The sequence below is a fragment of the Rutidosis leptorrhynchoides genome, chromosome 4 (assembly GCF_046630445.1).
Source record: "Rutidosis leptorrhynchoides isolate AG116_Rl617_1_P2 chromosome 4, CSIRO_AGI_Rlap_v1, whole genome shotgun sequence".
In the NCBI taxonomy this organism is placed as follows: domain Eukaryota; kingdom Viridiplantae; phylum Streptophyta; class Magnoliopsida; order Asterales; family Asteraceae; genus Rutidosis; species Rutidosis leptorrhynchoides.
Genome location: NC_092336.1, coordinates 602,185,783 through 602,204,573, shown reverse-complemented (window position 1 = coordinate 602,204,573; position 18,791 = coordinate 602,185,783). Strand labels below are relative to the sequence as shown.

Below are 18,791 nucleotides of genomic sequence, written 5' to 3'. Positions count from 1 at the left end.
ATATGAACTATTGGACTGTTAAATGTGGACTATCGACTATGGACGAATAATATTGGACAACTAAAATGAATTACAATACTGATTATAACATATGAAACTAAATAATTCTTCAAGTTTGCCACTTGATTTCATCTTAAACCTCATTCGTATCTTGACGATTACAATCTGCATTCAAACCTTTCACGATTCTTGAAAATACCTCGATCGAGAGGATGAACCAGCCGCACTTCATCTACGGAAATTGATGCATATAGTTATACACCTGAAAAACCCTCGGAAACTGAGTAAACGTTTAACACGTAGCTGTACTAATTCCTTTAGTGTTATTATTACCTAAAATGATTTGGTAATCCCTTTCAAAGTAGCAAATTTTGTCACAGCTCCAACAAGTCAACTCCGACTTTTCATTCGAAACAACCTTATTATAACTTTGATATGTATGTGTGCTCATTTATTGTTATTGTTACCGGGAAACCTTTTATATTCCACCATAATACCATCAGCATTTAATCATCTAAAAACACAACTCCCTTGAAACCACCTCGGATTGATAACTGACGATTCAGATATGGCTGCATTAAATGCCGACGAAATAGTAAAATTGTAGATGGCCTAAATGGCCAAGAGTTTGATGATAAAGAATGGAGTAATGAAAACACTCAATAAAAATTTAGTACCGAAAAGAGGATTATGCGAAACTATGAAGGAAGCCATGGACAGATCACGAAGAATAAGTTTGACTTCAAAGAATCCAAATGATTCAATGTCTGCTGAAGTCTTTAACGAATATCTTGCTCCTTACTCTAAACCCTTGTGGACGATATTCTTCACCATCCTTCGATATTAGAAATTCCAAGATATCATCATATCTTTCATTATAAATATCCTCCATATTTCTGAAGATATTTTTATAACTATTCTTATCTGAAATCATTAATCTCTTCGTGCTATCAGTGTTACATCATATAGAAACTGTTAGTTTCTATATTCTGTAAACTTTCGAGCTTAATAATATGAATGCTATTGAAGTAATGTTGGGAATTGAAGCATGAGTTAGTATAATATAATGACGCCGGGCCAACGTGGTTATATTACAGTAAGTCATGCTAAATTTCTAATGTAACGTGATGATGGTTCACAGATCTTATCCTCATCATGTGTCATGTTACACGACTCTTTCATTCTACTTAATTTTTAAGCATATCACGGAAATATTTCCTTGATATTTCCGTTCTTCCGTAATTCCAACAAATTGCTATAAGTCGTGCTATTACATTTTCTTTCTAATTAGAATATTTTCTTTAAATTCCTTGAATTCCGAAAATCCACCATGACTACGTCAAAAGTTAAGACGAAACTTTTCACTCTTTTATGATAGCTCCACACATACGCTTCGAGTAACTCAATTATTTTATCAATATTACACAAGGTTGATAAAACCCTATTTTGTCAACTCTTATTCGTCATGAAAACATTTTTATTGTTAGCCATGACGACCTCACTCAAATTTCGGGACGAAATTTCTTTAACGGGTAGGTACTGTGATGACCCGGAAATTTTCGACTAATTTTAAATCAAACTCTCAATGCGATTTAGTTTTTTTTAATATGATAAGCAAAGTCTGTTAGGTTGGATCTCAAAAATTATGAACTGTTTCACATATTCAATTGACCTTCGACAATTTCCGACGATTCACGAACAAGTGTTGCAAATATATATATATATATATATATATATATATATATATATATATATATATACAAAATTTGAGTTATGTTATTATTATCATTAATATTATTATTATTAATATCATTATAAACACTATTATTAATAATTAGTATTACTACCATTATTAATGTTATTAGTATCATTGTTCTTAATATTGTTAATATTATTATGATAATTTTTAGTTCTAAAATTAATGGTCTTATTATTAATATTAATAGATTTATATATTTATTAATGATTAATATTAATTATTAATATCAAAAAAAAAAAATGATAAAAGCTTTATCTGTTAAATGTCCCAATCGAACTGTAACCAGAATTTGTTCTTGTCTGTAAATTATTACAATCAACCATAAAATACGGATACTTTTCTTGTTAGATGTCAATCTATATTTTTTTTTCATTGTCACATTCTATATATATAATAATATATACATACGCATATTGTAACATCCCGCGTTTTTCCGTTAAATTTATTTTTAACACCGTCTTTTTCTTTTAAATAATACCTTTCGTTATTTAAATTCGTAGTTTCCGTTGACTAACGTTCATAATAATTCCGTCATTTAATTATAACATCTCTCGTTAACTTGCGTTTTAAAAATATTCGATCGGTTAAATCCCGCACCCGCTTTGAAACTCGAGGGACCGGAGTTGCCAAATGGGCAAACTAGTTGACTAGGTCAACTAGTCAACCCATTTCATCCATTCCATCATCTCCCTCATCCCTTTTCTCTCCATCTCAAGAACACACACACAAACCCATTCCATTCATTCATCATCTAAATTCAATCTTGGAAGCTCACAACAAATCCGATTACATATTTGGAATCCTCTCTTCATCCTCTACAATTTGATACCAACTTCATCTCGTTTGGGTAACATTTCTAAAACTCTAGGTTTCTCTAAATTCGTGTTTTTGATTTGAAATGGTGTTAGTTAGTGTCTATGGCTCGAGTCTAACATGAATATATGTTTGGTTTGCTCGATTTGTTGTTTTTGGAGTAACTAGCATGAACTTGAAATGGGTGTGCTTAATCCTTGATTTTGGATGAGTTAATGTTGTTAGATTGTTAAAGTGCATGTTTTAATTGTGTTACTAGTATCACTAGCTTCGTTTTAATGCGTAGGTTGATTAAGAAAACTTCAAAAACATGATTATTGATTTTAAGATGTTTGACTAGGGTTTGATAGTTCTTGACATGAATTTTTGGATGCTTGAATGTCATGGAATGTTAATTATTAGTGTTTAGTTGTAATGTATGTTTCATTACCTTCAAAACGGCATATCATATGTATAAATTGGATTCCCGAAACTTAAATTTCAATTGATAAACTTGAAACTTGAAAATAAACCTCTATTGATCACTTGACGGGATTTCGGTTATAGTATATGATGTTTTTGCTTGATGAAAAGTGCTTAGTTGCGTTCCTTGTCGAAAGAGCTTTCCGATGATATAAAATACATGTTCTAATTGTTTGCGGATCATAAAATGTGATTGTTTGTGTTTTGGTTCGTCCATTTGAGGAATACAGCAAACAGGGCCTGGGAAAAGATCAGGACGCCGTCCAGATACTTGGGACGCCGTCCCACCTTTTGAACCGGGACGCCGTCTAGCCATTTGGGACGCCGTCCCATTTGGCTAAAACTGGCTGTTTGCTTTGGTCATTTGACATGAAAATGTTTGCTATGCTACGGACCTCCGATTAACATGAAACTTGGCCAACATGCTCATATATGATTATATAACTTAGAAAAATTGTCGGAGATCCAACCCGACCCCGTTGACTTTTCTGTTGACTTTGACCCGACCAAGTTGACTTTTAATCAAACTTAACCAGATAATTGTGCAATCGTTCTAACATGTTTTTATACTTGTACCTTGCATGAAACATGACAATTTGATTCACATGCTATTAGGATCGAGTCTTAACGAGCCATAGGACTAATTGAACAACTTTGACCCTTCGTGACTACCGTTATTGATACAACCTATTTGTTTAGGTCGAGACTAGCGTTGTTCTTTACGCACGTTACTTGTTGAAGTACTTATTTACTCTTGCAATCAAAGGTGAGATCATAGTCCCACTTTTACTCTTTTTGAACTTATATTGGGATGAGAAAACATAAACGATTCTTTTGAACTAAGTGAACACAAGAACGGGAAAACAAACATTCTACATACGAGTTTAGAACAAAATCCTCAATTCGATTATCATTAATTACACTTGCCGGGTGTAAGCGAGAACTTATGTTATATGGCCATATGGGTTGACAACCCTCATCCTTGACGGTTCGCTACCGTCTACGGATGAAATATAATTTCGAGAATCAGTGTTTGTTCTAGCACTAAGTGATGGGGTATACAATGGAAGGAATGTTAAGCTTTGATAATTGGGTGCTCGTGAAACAAACTTTTGGAATGTATTACTATTATTTCATTGATGCAAATCTTGTGGTTCACTTGTACTTACTTACTTAAACCTATGATTTCACCAACGTTTTCGTTGACAGATTTCTATGTTTTTCTCAGGTCTTACACGATATGTGAAACATGCTTCCGCTTACTATTTGATACTTGCATCCGATGTCGAGTATACATGCATTTCATGGAGCGTCTTTTGACTTTACTTTAAACCGTGTCGCCTAGATTTCAATCGTATCTATAACGTTGTAACTTAACTTTTGGTTGAACAATTCTTGTAAACTTTGAAACAATCTTTATTTTGAAATGAAGGCAACATATTTTGGTCAAACGTTATCTTAAAGACTTATAATCAGGTAATGGGACCCACGTAGCCGACGCCGTCACTTGACGATTTGTCGGGGTCGCTACAGGTGGTATCAGAGCCTTGGTTGTAGGGATTTAGAGTTCATTTGTGTCCACCCCGAGTCATAGGGTACATAGGTGAATCTAGACTACAACCGGCATATAGACTGAAGTAGGAATTATTTGACTAATTGTGCATTTATACTCGAACTCTTCTATCATATCTAACTCGTATTCGATCTTGATCTTACGTTGATAAATTTTGTTGATGCGCCACCTTGACTTTATGAAGTAATGTTAAATGTACATGAGAATCAGGGTAATATAATTTCCGGGATTATATTACGGTGATTCACATGGACGTTCCGACATTATGACGTAAAGAATTTAAGGCGAGTCAAGGAAAAATTTCCTCTCTATCCTATTTCCATACTCCGGTTAGTATTGTTGAAAATACTAACCAACGATATTCTTGTCTCATAAAGGAACAATGGCTCACCAAGGTCAACACAATACTCCTCTCGAAACTCTGGAACAAGCTCTTCAACGAATGATAACCACCGCCGTGGGTACGGCCGTGGCCGATCACTTTTCTAACAACAACAATCATGGAGCCGGTAATTCAATCGAGGGTTGCTCCTACAAGAACTTCATGAAGTACAATCCTCCCACTTTCGATGGAACCGGAGGACCGGTTACTCTCACCCGATGGTTTGAACAAATGGAGACCGTTTTTAACACAAGCGGTTGTCGAGACCAAGATAAGGTCAAGTTTTCCACCCTCACTCTTACCGGTATCGCACTCTCATGGTGGAACACGTATGTACAATCAGTGGGTATCGATGAAGCCCTTACACTCTCTTGGACCGAATTAAGAGAAAGAATGATCACCGAATACTTCCCGCGCGATGAGACTCGAAGGCTCGAGCAAGGGCTAAGAAATTTAAGAACGGTCGGGAATGACCTCGGAGCTTATAATCAACGGTTTACCGAACTAGTCTCGATGTGTCCAATTCTCATGACTCCCGAATCCCTAAGAGTCGAACTTTACATGGATGGCCTCCCTAAGAGCATTCAACACAAGGTAATGACATCTCAACCCACTAACCTACAAGAGGCTTTAACAATGGCCCGCCAAGCCTTAGAAACGGTGAATGAAATGGAAGCACCGGCATCAATGGTCGAGAACCACCCGAGTAACAACAAAAGAACATGGGAAGCCTCTCAATCAAGCAACCACAACAATAACAACAACCCCGCCAAGAAGCCTTTTACCTCCAACGACAAGAAAGGCTATGCCGGAAAACTGCCTTTTTGTGACGAATGCCACAAGCATCACTTTGAAGGATGTGGCAGGTTTCGCCACCGGCGCCAAGGACCCGTCGCTCGAAAGATGCCCAACGCACACAGAACGGGTGCTTGCTTCGAATGTGGCCAACTGGGTCATTTTAGGAATGTGTGCCCAAATAAGAAAGTCAACCCCAACGCACGCCGTTGAACCTTCGACATCGACACCAAGGATGCCCGGAACGACGATGGACTAGTAACGGGTACGTTTCTTCACAACAAACCGTATATTTCATACTTGTTCGATTCGATTACCGCTAGACGTTTTATAACCAAGGATTTGACTCATGCTCTTTATATTCCACCTCTTTCCCCCAGATACTACTTAGACGATTTAAGTGACCGACGGAAAAAATATTGTGTGCCTATAAATTTTATTGGAGGAAATACGTTAAGACTTTTGACTTGACACATATAGAACTAGGGAGCTCGGAACCTATTCGTAAAAAAAAAAAAAAAAAAAAAAAAAAAAATGTTTCCCCATCATCTTGTATAGATTATTGTGAACTGAGTAATTTTCGGTTGGAAACCGATACCCTCTCCCTCGCATCCATGACCTCATGATTATTTGCACGAATCCCGTATGTTCCAAATCGACCTCCGTTCCGGTTATCATCAATTGGGGGTTAAGGGAGACGATGTCTCCTAAGCCATTTTTTTCGAACTCGCAACGTTAGTTGTAAATCTCTCTTAGTACCGTTCGATTCACTTAGGACTCCGTCCGTATTCATGAACCTCCTAAACCACGTATGCAAACTTATCTAGACAAATCTGTTATCGTATTTATAGATGACACCTTAACCTATTCAAGTAAAGAAAGAAAAACGAACAACATCACCATCTTACGCTCGAACTTTTGAGAAAAGAGCAACTCTATACCAAATTCTCCAAGTGAGAATTTCTGTTGAACGAAGTCCAATTTTCTAGACCATAATGTTAATGATCAAGGCATTTCAATCAATCTCAAAATCAAGCCACATGTAATCAGGAAACTCTCCCCACTCAGACTTGTATTCGTAAAATCTTAGACCTCGTCTGTTATTACCGAAGATTCATTTCTGACTTTCCTCGTGTTACACGACTCCAACCTCGTTAACTCACTAAGGGAAAAATTTAAACCTCTCCGTGTTCGAACCTTGAGCGTGATTCTTCACACCAACATTTCTAGTTAAAATCGTATAGCAACAGATGGAACTCAAATATGGGAATATTTCTACTTGAATGCCGAAAGGCATACTCCCTCGACTCGAAATCAACGGGACGGAAATTCGTTATTTTGCACGAAGAATTCGAATACTAAATTGTGGATCCGATCAATATTCTTGTCATCACGTACCACACTACATACCTCTGTTATTTCACCGTTACCGTCTGATATTACTGGAAATTAAGATAACACACAATCCAACGATACTTCACTCTTCTTTGACTTAACGCCCTTGTGTTTCTGATAATCGGTCAACTATTATTCAACCCCGAACTATACAACTACGTGTACTACCTCGTTTCTCTTTCAGACTTCAACTTTTGACAACTAGAGGCACGTTATAGCAACCTCGAGATGTAAACTCATCCTATTCTAAGTCCTCATTTCACTACTATCTTTACCGTTCGCATTTCCGTTTAAAGAAACTCCTTGTAACATTTCTCCATGGATAGAGAAACTCCTCATATTACATAAGTATTCGCCACGAGGGTGAATAGTCCTAACGAACATTTTTCGAACCCTAACTAACTTGTTCAAACGTATCTTAAGAGATTCTATTCCAACACGGTGTATCTTTGTCAATTATTCTGTATCGAAATACTCGTTTCACTTCTAGTTTTACAAGAAACCTTGGGAACCCGCTTAGACATGAGTACCGCGTACCACCCACAAACTGACAAACCGAGCAAACGAACGATTTACGTCTTGGAAAGACATCTCACAAACTCGTATTGTCACCTTTAGTAGATCACTCTTACAACAGTAGTTACCACTCGTGTGTTCACGCGCACTTTCCGAAACCTTATATGACCGCTAATGTCATACCCCTGTTCATTTAACCAAAGCATCAACCACCGAAATCTGAACTCCATCAAGAAACAACAATTGAGATCGTTCAAGTCCGAGAAGGGCTCGAGACAACACATTGTCGCCAGAAGAGTTATACCAAACTTAGAGGAGAACCTCACAAATCCCAGTGTGTAACCGCGTAGTATTGAGAACCCGCACCTTGGAAGGGTGTAATCCGTTTCGGGAATCAGGGAAAGTTAAACCCGCGACCTGTTAACCCTTTTGAAACCTTGGGGCGTATTGGAACCGCTCCCTACCGTTTAGAACTTCCGACTCAATTAAGTTTCCGTTTACCCTACATTTCGTGTAACAAACTTAGAAACGTGTCCTGCGGAACAGGAACGTGCAATCCTGCTGGATACATCAACTATCGATGACAAACTTCTCTTCATAGGAAAACCAGTTGAAACTGGGGATCGTAAAAACCGAACCTTAATGCAACGTAAAACCCTGACTATCCAAATTCATGAGAACCCTCAAGAACGTACTTTCACTTATTCATAGCATTGACAACGTAAAGTCTCGAGTAAGAGATATCGACTACTACTTCCAACTAAATTTCGGGACGAAATTTCTTTTGAGTTGTGGATAATGTAACATCCCGCGTTTTTCCGTTAAATTTATTTTTAACACCGTCTTTTTCTTTTAAATAATACCTTTCGTTATTTAAATTCGTAGTTTCCGTTGACTAACGTTCATAATAATTCCGTCATTTAATTATAACATCTCTCGTTAACTTGCGTTTTAAAAATATTCGATCGGTTAAATCCCGCACCCGCTTTGAAACTCGAGGGACCGGAGTTGCCAAATGGGCAAACTAGTTGACTAGGTCAACTAGTCAACCCATTTCATCCATTCCATCATCTCCCTCATCCCTTTTCTCTCCATCTCAAGAACACACACACAAACCCATTCCATTCATTCATCATCTAAATTCAATCTTGGAAGCTCACAACAAATCCGATTACATATTTGGAATCCTCTCTTCATCCTCTACAATTTGATACCAACTTCATCTCGTTTGGGTAACATTTCTAAAACTCTAGGTTTCTATAAATTCGTGTTTTTGATTTGAAATGGTGTTAGTTAGTGTCTATGGCTCGAGTCTAACATGAATATATGTTTGGTTTGCTCGATTTGTTGTTTTTGGAGTAACTAGCATGAACTTGAAATGGGTGTGCTTAATCCTTGATTTTGGATGAGTTAATGTTGTTAGATTGTTAAAGTGCATGTTTTAATTGTGTTACTAGTATCACTAGCTTCGTTTTAATGCGTAGGTTGATTAAGAAAACTTCAAAAACATGATTATTGATTTTAAGATGTTTGACTAGGGTTTGATAGTTCTTGACATGAATTTTTGGATGCTTGAATGTCATGGAATGTTAATTATTAGTGTTTAGTTGTAATGTATGTTTCATTACCTTCAAAACGGCATATCATATGTATAAATTGGATTCCCGAAACTTAAATTTCAATTGATAAACTTGAAACTTGAAAATAAACCTCTATTGATCACTTGACGGGATTTCGGTTATAGTATATGATGTTTTTGCTTGATGAAAAGTGCTTAGTTGCGTTCCTTGTCGAAAGAGCTTTCCGATGATATAAAATACATATTATAATTGTTTGCGGATCATAAAATGTGATTGTTTGTGTTTTGGTTCGTCCATTTGAGGAATACAGCAAACAGGGCCTGGGAAAAGATCAGGACGCCGTCCAGATACTTGGGACGCCGTCCCACCTTTTGAACCGGGACGCCGTCTAGCCATTTGGGACGCCGTCCCATTTGGCTAAAACTGGCTGTTTGCTTTGGTCATTTGACATGAAAATGTTTGCTATGCTACGGACCTCCGATTAACATGAAACTTGGCCAACATGCTCATATATGATTATATAACTTAGAAAAATTGTCGGAGATCCAACCCGACCCCGTTGACTTTTCTGTTGACTTTGACCCGACCAAGTTGACTTTTAATCAAACTTAACCAGATAATTGTGCAATCGTTCTAACATGTTTTTATACTTGTACCTTGCATGAAACATGACAATTTGATTCACATGCTATTAGGATCGAGTCTTAACGAGCCATAGGACTAATTGAACAACTTTGACCCTTCGTGACTACCGTTATTGATACAACCTATTTGTTTAGGTCGAGACTAGCGTTGTTCTTTACGCACGTTACTTGTTGAAGTACTTATTTACTCTTGCAATCAAAGGTGAGATCATAGTCCCACTTTTACTCTTTTTGAACTTATATTGGGATGAGAAAACATAAACGATTCTTTTGAACTAAGTGAACACAAGAACGGGAAAACAAACATTCTACATACGAGTTTAGAACAAAATCCTCAATTCGATTATCATTAATTACACTTGCCGGGTGTAAGCGAGAACTTATGTTATATGGCCATATGGGTTGACAACCCTCATCCTTGACGGTTCGCTACCGTCTACGGATGAAATATAATTTCGAGAATCAGTGTTTGTTCTAGCACTAAGTGATGGGGTATACAATGGAAGGAATGTTAAGCTTTGATAATTGGGTGCTCGTGAAACAAACTTTTGGAATGTATTACTATTATTTCATTGATGCAAATCTTGTGGTTCACTTGTACTTACTTACTTAAACCTATGATTTCACCAACGTTTTCGTTGACAGATTTCTATGTTTTTCTCAGGTCTTGCACGATATGTGAAACATGCTTCCGCTTACTATTTGATACTTGCATCCGATGTCGAGTATACATGCATTTCATGGAGCGTCTTTTGACTTTACTTTAAACCGTGTCGCCTAGATTTCAATCGTATCTATAACGTTGTAACTTAACTTTTGGTTGAACAATTCTTGTAAACTTTGAAACAATCTTTATTTTGAAATGAAGGCAACATATTTTGGTCAAACGTTATCTTAAAGACTTATAATCAGGTAATGGGACCCACGTAGCCGACGCCGTCACTTGACGATTTGTCGGGGTCGCTACACATATGGTTATGAAAGTAGAAAACTTATGTTTTTAATCTCCTCTCCTTCTTGCTTTGTTAACTGAATCAACGCCAACCCTCATTTTCATCTATCCTCACCATCACTCTCCTCTTCTTGTTTCACAGACGGTCAACCACCATCATAGTCCCACCTTTCAAACCACCTAGCACCACCTTAAAACATTGTCCCCATCATCACAATAAACCGAACACCCATCACTCTTATAATCACCACTTGAAATTGATACTGCTTCTGTTTAGCATTCGGCTCCGGTCACCACCCAAGGACTCACATACAACTCGTTTAATCCTATTGTCGGCCACTGTTCGATCATACTATTGTTGCTCCTTCTAACACGTTCGAATCACAACAAAACCCATAAATTTGCTACTATTATCGTTTCCGCTTTATAGACCCAAACACCACCACAAACAACCATGGTTCACAACCACTAGTCGAAAACCACACACGAACCATCCCTATCTACGTTTCCTTTCTTGATTATTTTCCTCACAATATCAAATATATATATATATATATATATATATATATATATATATATATATATATATATATATATATATATATATATATATATATATATATATATATATATACTGAGGGATATAGATTCAACCATCCAACACACTTTCCTCTTCCTCTTTGTTTTCCTGTCAACCGAGGCCGTTCATCACCACCTTCATAATTTTTGTGAACCTATCTTCCATCACTGCCACTATCGATCTCCACCCTCCGACCCATCGAAAAACCAACACTAGATCACCACGAAATCTTCTTCTGTTATTGATCCGATCACCACCACTTTTTCTCATCAGCTCTCTCACTCTTCTCCTTTCTTCTTCTTCTTCTTCTTCTTCGTGAATCAAACCACCTGCAACCATCGCCTTGTAAACTCTTGTTTATTTCTGTTTAAATTTTCTATTGGTGCTGCTCGTGTACACTACTGCAATGCTTTCCTATTTCTGTTTCTTCCTCACATCATGATCATGTCTCACACCCGTCACCACCATTAACTGTTAGCTGATTTCCAGTAAACCGAATCAAAACACACGGATTGTTGCTGTTGTTACATTATTTTTCTGTTTTTAATTGATAAAGATTATGATGATGATGAGAAGATAGAAGATGATGAAGATAATAATTGATGATGATCGAGCTGTTTTCCATTTACTCTTCTGTCGAAACCCTACAAGCCCCACCACAATTACATCGAGCAATTCAGTTTAAAATGTGTTCTTGGCCGGTGAATGTTTGGATCAACTATATTCTTGGACTTGTAACACGATTTGGGCCATGTCAATGTTAGGATTATTTCTTTGAGCTGTGATAATTAATAGGGTTTTTAGAAAAAGAAATAGGAAACAGAATCAAACGGGTTAAAAAATTAATGGGTGGAGTTAATCATAGAAAACAGAATTGGAGGGATGGTTAGAAGGGTGTTCGGGTTTGCGAGAGGTCTAGGGTTCGAGACCCAACAGAGTCATTTATATTTTTGAAGTTCATTTCATTAAGGTAGTCTTTCAAATACAATTATTATTATTTTATTGCTATTATTATTATTATTATTATTATTATTATTATTATTATTATTATTATTATTATTATTATTATTATTATTATTATTATTATTATTATTATTATTATTATTATTATTATTATTAAACTAACACTAAATAATAAAATCATAATTATTATCGTCAAAAGTATTACTATCATTATTAGTATTATTATCATTATAGTTATTAATATAAATATTAGCATCATTATTATTATTAGTAAAATCATTATTTTTATAATTATTATTTATTACTATGAAAATTAACATTTTTATTAAAAAGTATCATTTTTAACCCTATTATCATTATTATTATTTTTACAATTACAATGAATTCATTTAACCCTATTATTAAACACTATTATTTTTATTAAAAAGTATCATTTTTAACCCTATTATTATTTTAACCCTACAATGAATTCATTTAACCCTATTAACCCTGTAGCAAATCACTGTAGTAAATAGTGTTTTCACTGTAGCACTGTAGCAAAATACGGTTTCACTGTAGCAAATAGTGTTTTACTGTAGCAAATAGTGTTTTACGGTAGGAAAGTCGTTTTTACTTGTACATATATATATATATATATATACATACATATAATTGTTCATGAATCGTCGAGAGCAGTCAAATGTAATTTAATACATGAAACAGTTCTAAAGTTTTAAGATTCAACTTCATAGACTTTGCTTATCGTGTCGGAAACATTAAATCATTTAAAGATAAAGTTTAAATTTGGTCAGAAATTTCCGGGTCATCACAGTACCTACCCGTTAAAGAAATTTCGTCCCGAAATTTAAGTGAGGTCGTCATGGCTAACAATAGAAATGTTTTCATGACGAATATGAGTTGATAAATAGAATTTTATCATCGTTGAATTATATAGATAAAACAATCCGATTTCTCGAAGCGTATGAGAGAAGTTATCGTAAAAGAGTGAAATGAAAGAATAGAGATTCGTCTTAGCTTTTGACGTAGTTACGATTGATTTCCGGAATTTAAGGAATAGAAAATCTTCATAATCTAAATAAGATTTGATTCTTCGGAATTTGCGGAAATTAGGATTTTCTTTGATTAAATGCGTAATCTGTCTCGATTGCTATAAATTGACCTCTTCCGTTTCATTTATTTTCACCACTCCTATAATCTTCTTTCTTATTTCATACATCCCAATAGATTGTGAAAATGCTTAATCCAGTTCCGATTCTTGATATTTTCCTGGCTATCGTATCCTTCATTCTTCTTTTTCATCTGCCACCAGAGGAAGTTATTTTCTTCTACTATTACCTTGGGGTTATAGTGTTTTTCATTCTCCCATGTCTTTATATTGCTATACGCATTGATATACACGGTTTGTAATTTCGGGGTTGTTATCGGGCTTTATATTCTCCATTATATTTCGGAGCTTCATGCTTTCGTTTTCTCTTCCCGACCTTAAGTCAAGCGGTTAATAGTCCAGAATTCGTAGGTATGAAGTTTCAGATGAACATAACTAATGTTCTAAGAAAGAAATGGTAATAGTACAATCTGACTTGTTAAATTACCAGAATACCTCGAAAAAGACCGAATCATCAAGAAATATATTTTCTTGATATATTTAGAGATTATATAGAATGAAAGAGTTATGTAACATGGTTCATGATGAGGGTGGGATCTGTGAACCTTTATCACGTTCCATTAGAAACTCAGCATGACTTACTGTAATATAATCACGTTGATCAAGTGTCATTATATTATACTAACTCATGCTTCAGTTCCCAACATTACTTCAAAACATCCATTTTTTTTCGAAATTTTCAGATTTTAGAAACTAAAATAGTTTCTTTTATGATGTAACAACGATAGCGTGAAGAGGTAATGATTTTAGATAAGAATGGTTTCGAAAAATATCTTCAGAAATATGGAGGATATTTATAATGGGAGATACGATGATATCTTAGAATATTTAAGATAAGATGATGATGAAGAATATTGTCCGCAAAGGTTTTAGAGTAAGGAGCAAGGTATTCGCTAATTATTTCAGCAGACTCTGAATCATTTGGATTCTTTGAAGGTAGATTTAGGTTTCACTGTAGCACTGTAGCAAAATACGGTTTCACTGTAGCAAATAGTGTTTTACTGTAGCAAATAGTGGTTTACGGTAGGAAAGTCATTTTACTGTAGCAAATAGTGTTTTACGGTAGGAAAGTTGTTTTTACTTGTACATATATATATATATATATATACATACATATAATTATTCATGAATCGTCGAGAGTAGTCAAATGTAATTTAATACATGAAACAGTTCGAAAGTTTTAAGATTCAACTTCATAGACTTTGCTTATCGTGTCAGAAACATTAAATCATTTAAAGATAAAGTTTAAATTTGGTCAGAAATTTTCGGGTCATCACAGATACATAGGTAAAAGGCGTCGAAAAATAAAAATAAGAAAGTAGCGCGTCGAACGGCGTCACAAAATTCTAAAGTACCTAAATCTTAGTCTAAGGAATAAGCATTTAAGGGATTTTACGGCAATGCCTAAAAATCTAGAAATAAAAATAAGCTACGGCAAAAACTAAATTTAACACTAACTACGAACAATAAAAATACAAATATTACGATTAAATAATTAAAAATAAACAAAATATAAAAATAAACTAAAAGTTGTAAAAATTACAATTTTTATAAAAATATTATTTTTATATTATTTATTTTATAAAACTATTAAGTTTATATAAATTAAATAACTAATTAAAACTAAATAATACAAAATAATAATAAAAACTAAATTAAAAATTAAATTAAAACACTAACCTAATTAGGGTTATAATTAAAAAATAATAATAATAATTACTCCGTATTTAATGCAGTTTAGGGTTTCTGTGTGACCTGTCTGGGCGGCTCCGCGAGTCGCGGTGAACCCAGTTCAAAATCCCCGCAAGTCGCAGAGATTGCAGGTTCAACGTGTACCAGGTTCAAATTTGACAGGTTCAGTTTTTATTATATTTTTTTTATATTTTTCTGTTTTATATTTTCCGTTTTAATAATTAAATAAAATATTTATATAAATTAAATAAAAACTTATGTTTTAAAAACTAAAATAAAAATAGAAATACTTTATAATTTTATAAAAATCTTAAAAATAGATTTATATATATAATTTTTTTTTCGGTTTTTTATTTTTTTTTATTTTTGATATTTAAAAAAATGTATTTTTACAAAAACTAAATAAAACTTAATAAAATTTTTATTTTTTTTCGTGTGTGGCGTTTCGCTTCGGCGTTCCCCGGCAGCGGCGCCAAAAATACTTGATGCTGTGCGAGGTGTATATGAAATAGCTTTATTTTTACAACTAAATACTATTAAATATGCTACAATTTTACACAAGTTATTTATTTATTTATCGAGTGGATATACTTAAACCTTGCTACAACACTTATAGGCAGTGTACCAAATCGTAAAGTAATGTAGTTTTTAGTAAGTCCGGTTCGTCCACATGGAATCTTTTAAACAAAGCTTAACGCTATATTAGTTTTAATTTATAAAAATACAAATATATAAATAAGTAATATTATTATTATAAAGGGGGGTTTTTACCGTTTAATGACCGGTTTGTCGATTTTAAAACTTTAGTCGCAGTTAAAACCTAATGTAAAATAATAAATAAATAAAAGACTTAATTTAAAGCGTAAAATAAATAACGATAATGAAATTGCAATAAATAAAAGTGCGATAAAATAAAATTACGATAATTAAAAATACGATAATTAAAAGTGCAATTAAATACAATAACAATAAATAAAAGTGCGATAATTAGAAGTGCAATTAAATATGAAAATAAAGGAATTATGCTTATTTAAACTTCCGTAATCATGATGTTTGACGTGTTGATTTTAGTTTTATGACCATGGGTTAATTGTCCTTTGTCCTGGATTATTTAATATGCCCGTCTGGTTTTTGTCCATAACAGTCCATCAGTCATAAATATAAAGTGCGAGTGTCCTCGTCAAATTATCCTTATACTCGAAGTTAAATATTCCAACTAATTGGGGACTTAAACTGTAACAAGGTTTTAATACTTTGTTTAATAATTACACCAGGTTATCGACTGCGTGTAACCCAAGGTTTTAATACTTTGTTATCAATTATGCCAAGTGTCCTTGTACATAATTTCACCCCTGTTTTAATAATTCCATAGACTATTAATCCATTCCCGTGTCCGGTTAAATGAACGATTATTCGTACATATAAATATCCCGCCCATCGTGTCCGATCGAGTGTATATGGTTATTTATAGGGACGTCCAATTGTAAATCTTTATATCAAAATTAACAAACTATCATTTAGTTAAACAAATATAAAGCCCATTAATAGCCCATAGTCTAATTTCTACAAGTGTCGTTCTTTTGTCCAAACTCCAATTATGGTACAAAGCCCAATTACCCAATTTTAATATTTTTAGCCCAACATCATGATTACTTCGAATTAAATAAGCATAATAATAACTTAGCTACGAGACATTAAATTAAAAAGGTTGAACATAACTTACAATGATTAAAAATAGCGTAGCGTTACACGGACAGAATTTCGACTTACACCCTTACAACATTCGCTAACATACCCTTATTATTAGGATTTAAAATTAAAATTAAAATTAAAATTAAAATATAAATATAAATATATATATACGTTTACATATAGATAGAGAGATTGATGGATGGATATATAAAACGTTCAGAATGCGCGAGCTTTTATAGGCATTTTTGTCCAGGACAGCTCCGCGAGTTGCGGCATTTTTGCACTACAAACTCCGCGAGTCACGGAGTTCGTAAATCCAGCTCACACAAGTTCGGATCCTAGTCTGCCGACGGTTTTAATATATAAATATAATATATATATAATTTATATAATTAATTATATATTATATTATATTTATATACATAGTTAACTTGTAATTTTTAGTCCGTTGCGTCGAGCGTTGAGAGTTGACTCTGGTCCCGGTTCCGGATTTTACAAACGTCCTTGCGTACAATTTAATATCTTGTAGTTTGCGTTTTGAATCTTGTACTCTTGTAATTCTGAGACGTTTCTTATCAATAATTGGAACCTCTTTGATTGTATTTTGTACTTTTGAGCTTTTTGGTCGTTTGCGTCTTTAATTCGTCGAATCTGTCTTTTGTCTTCACCTTTTATTATTTAAACGAATATTACTTGTAAATAGGACAACTTCAACTAAAAGCTTGTCTTTCTTGAGGGATATTGCTATGAAATATATGTTCGTTTTTAGCATTATCAGTGCTTTAGTTTTTTGTTGTTAGTCAAGTTCAACTATTTTACTGTTGATCAATATTTTGTGGTTTAACCTTTTTGTCGTTATTTCATAAATTTACTACTTATACAATATAACCTTTTTGAACAATATTTTGTAGTTTAACCTTTTTGTACAATATTTCATAACCCTTTTGATGTTTTCACTTATACAAAAGGTTATATGAAGATGATAAACTAATGAAACAAGAAGCACCAGTGGTCTAGTGGTAGAATAGTACCCTGCCACGGTACAGACCCGGGTTTGATTCCCGGCTGGTGCATATAAATTAATAGCGATGAGGATAAATGCGTATATTGTGATGTTGGGTCATCACAGGTGTTCGATATTTCAAATTTAAATCGCATCTGAGCAATTATTTTTTGTGAGTTTTTTTTCCAGGGAAAAATTCCAATATATTAGAACCGAATGGAGAATTCATCGTGAAATATCCGCGACTAATCCTCCCGGACGGAATCTTCAGTAGTTGGTCCCATTGCGTTGATCGAATCCTAATAATGTCCTTAACATGAGCTTATGCACAGCGGAAGACTTAATTCGTACCTGAGAATAACATGCTTTAAAACGTCAACATAAAGTTGGTGAGATATATAGGTTTAATGCTAGCAGCGTAATAACAATGGACCACAAGATTTAATATATAAACATTTAATAAAAATATTCTAAGTGGTTGAGCACTTGGTAACCATACTTAACAATTAATCACGTCGCATATTCCCTTTATTATGAAATCTTACTACACTGTACCAAGTGTAATCACGAAACGAAGTACTGTGCAACCGTTGAATACTGGTCGTCCAGTCCGGTTGGGGTTGTCAGGCCCGATAGATCTATCAACAGGATTCGCGTTTACAATACCGCTGTAAATATTAGTTACCAAGCTACAGGGAAGTATGCCAGTGGTACAACTCAACGTAGAATATATTTTTCAGTTACTTGTGTCCATAACGTAAAACATAAAATACATGTATTCTCATCCCGAAATATTTAGAGTTTAAAAGTGGGACTATATACTCA

General features: G+C 34.3%; 1 non-coding gene across 1 annotated transcript; it reads left to right on the top strand.

Annotated features, from left to right (window-relative positions):
- The first annotated feature begins 17,965 nt into the window (after positions 1–17,965).
- TRNAG-GCC (transfer RNA glycine (anticodon GCC)) lies at positions 17,966–18,036 on the top strand. The gene has a single exon. It is a non-coding gene; the product is annotated as a tRNA-Gly (tRNA).
- The last annotated feature ends 755 nt before the right edge of the window (positions 18,037–18,791 follow it).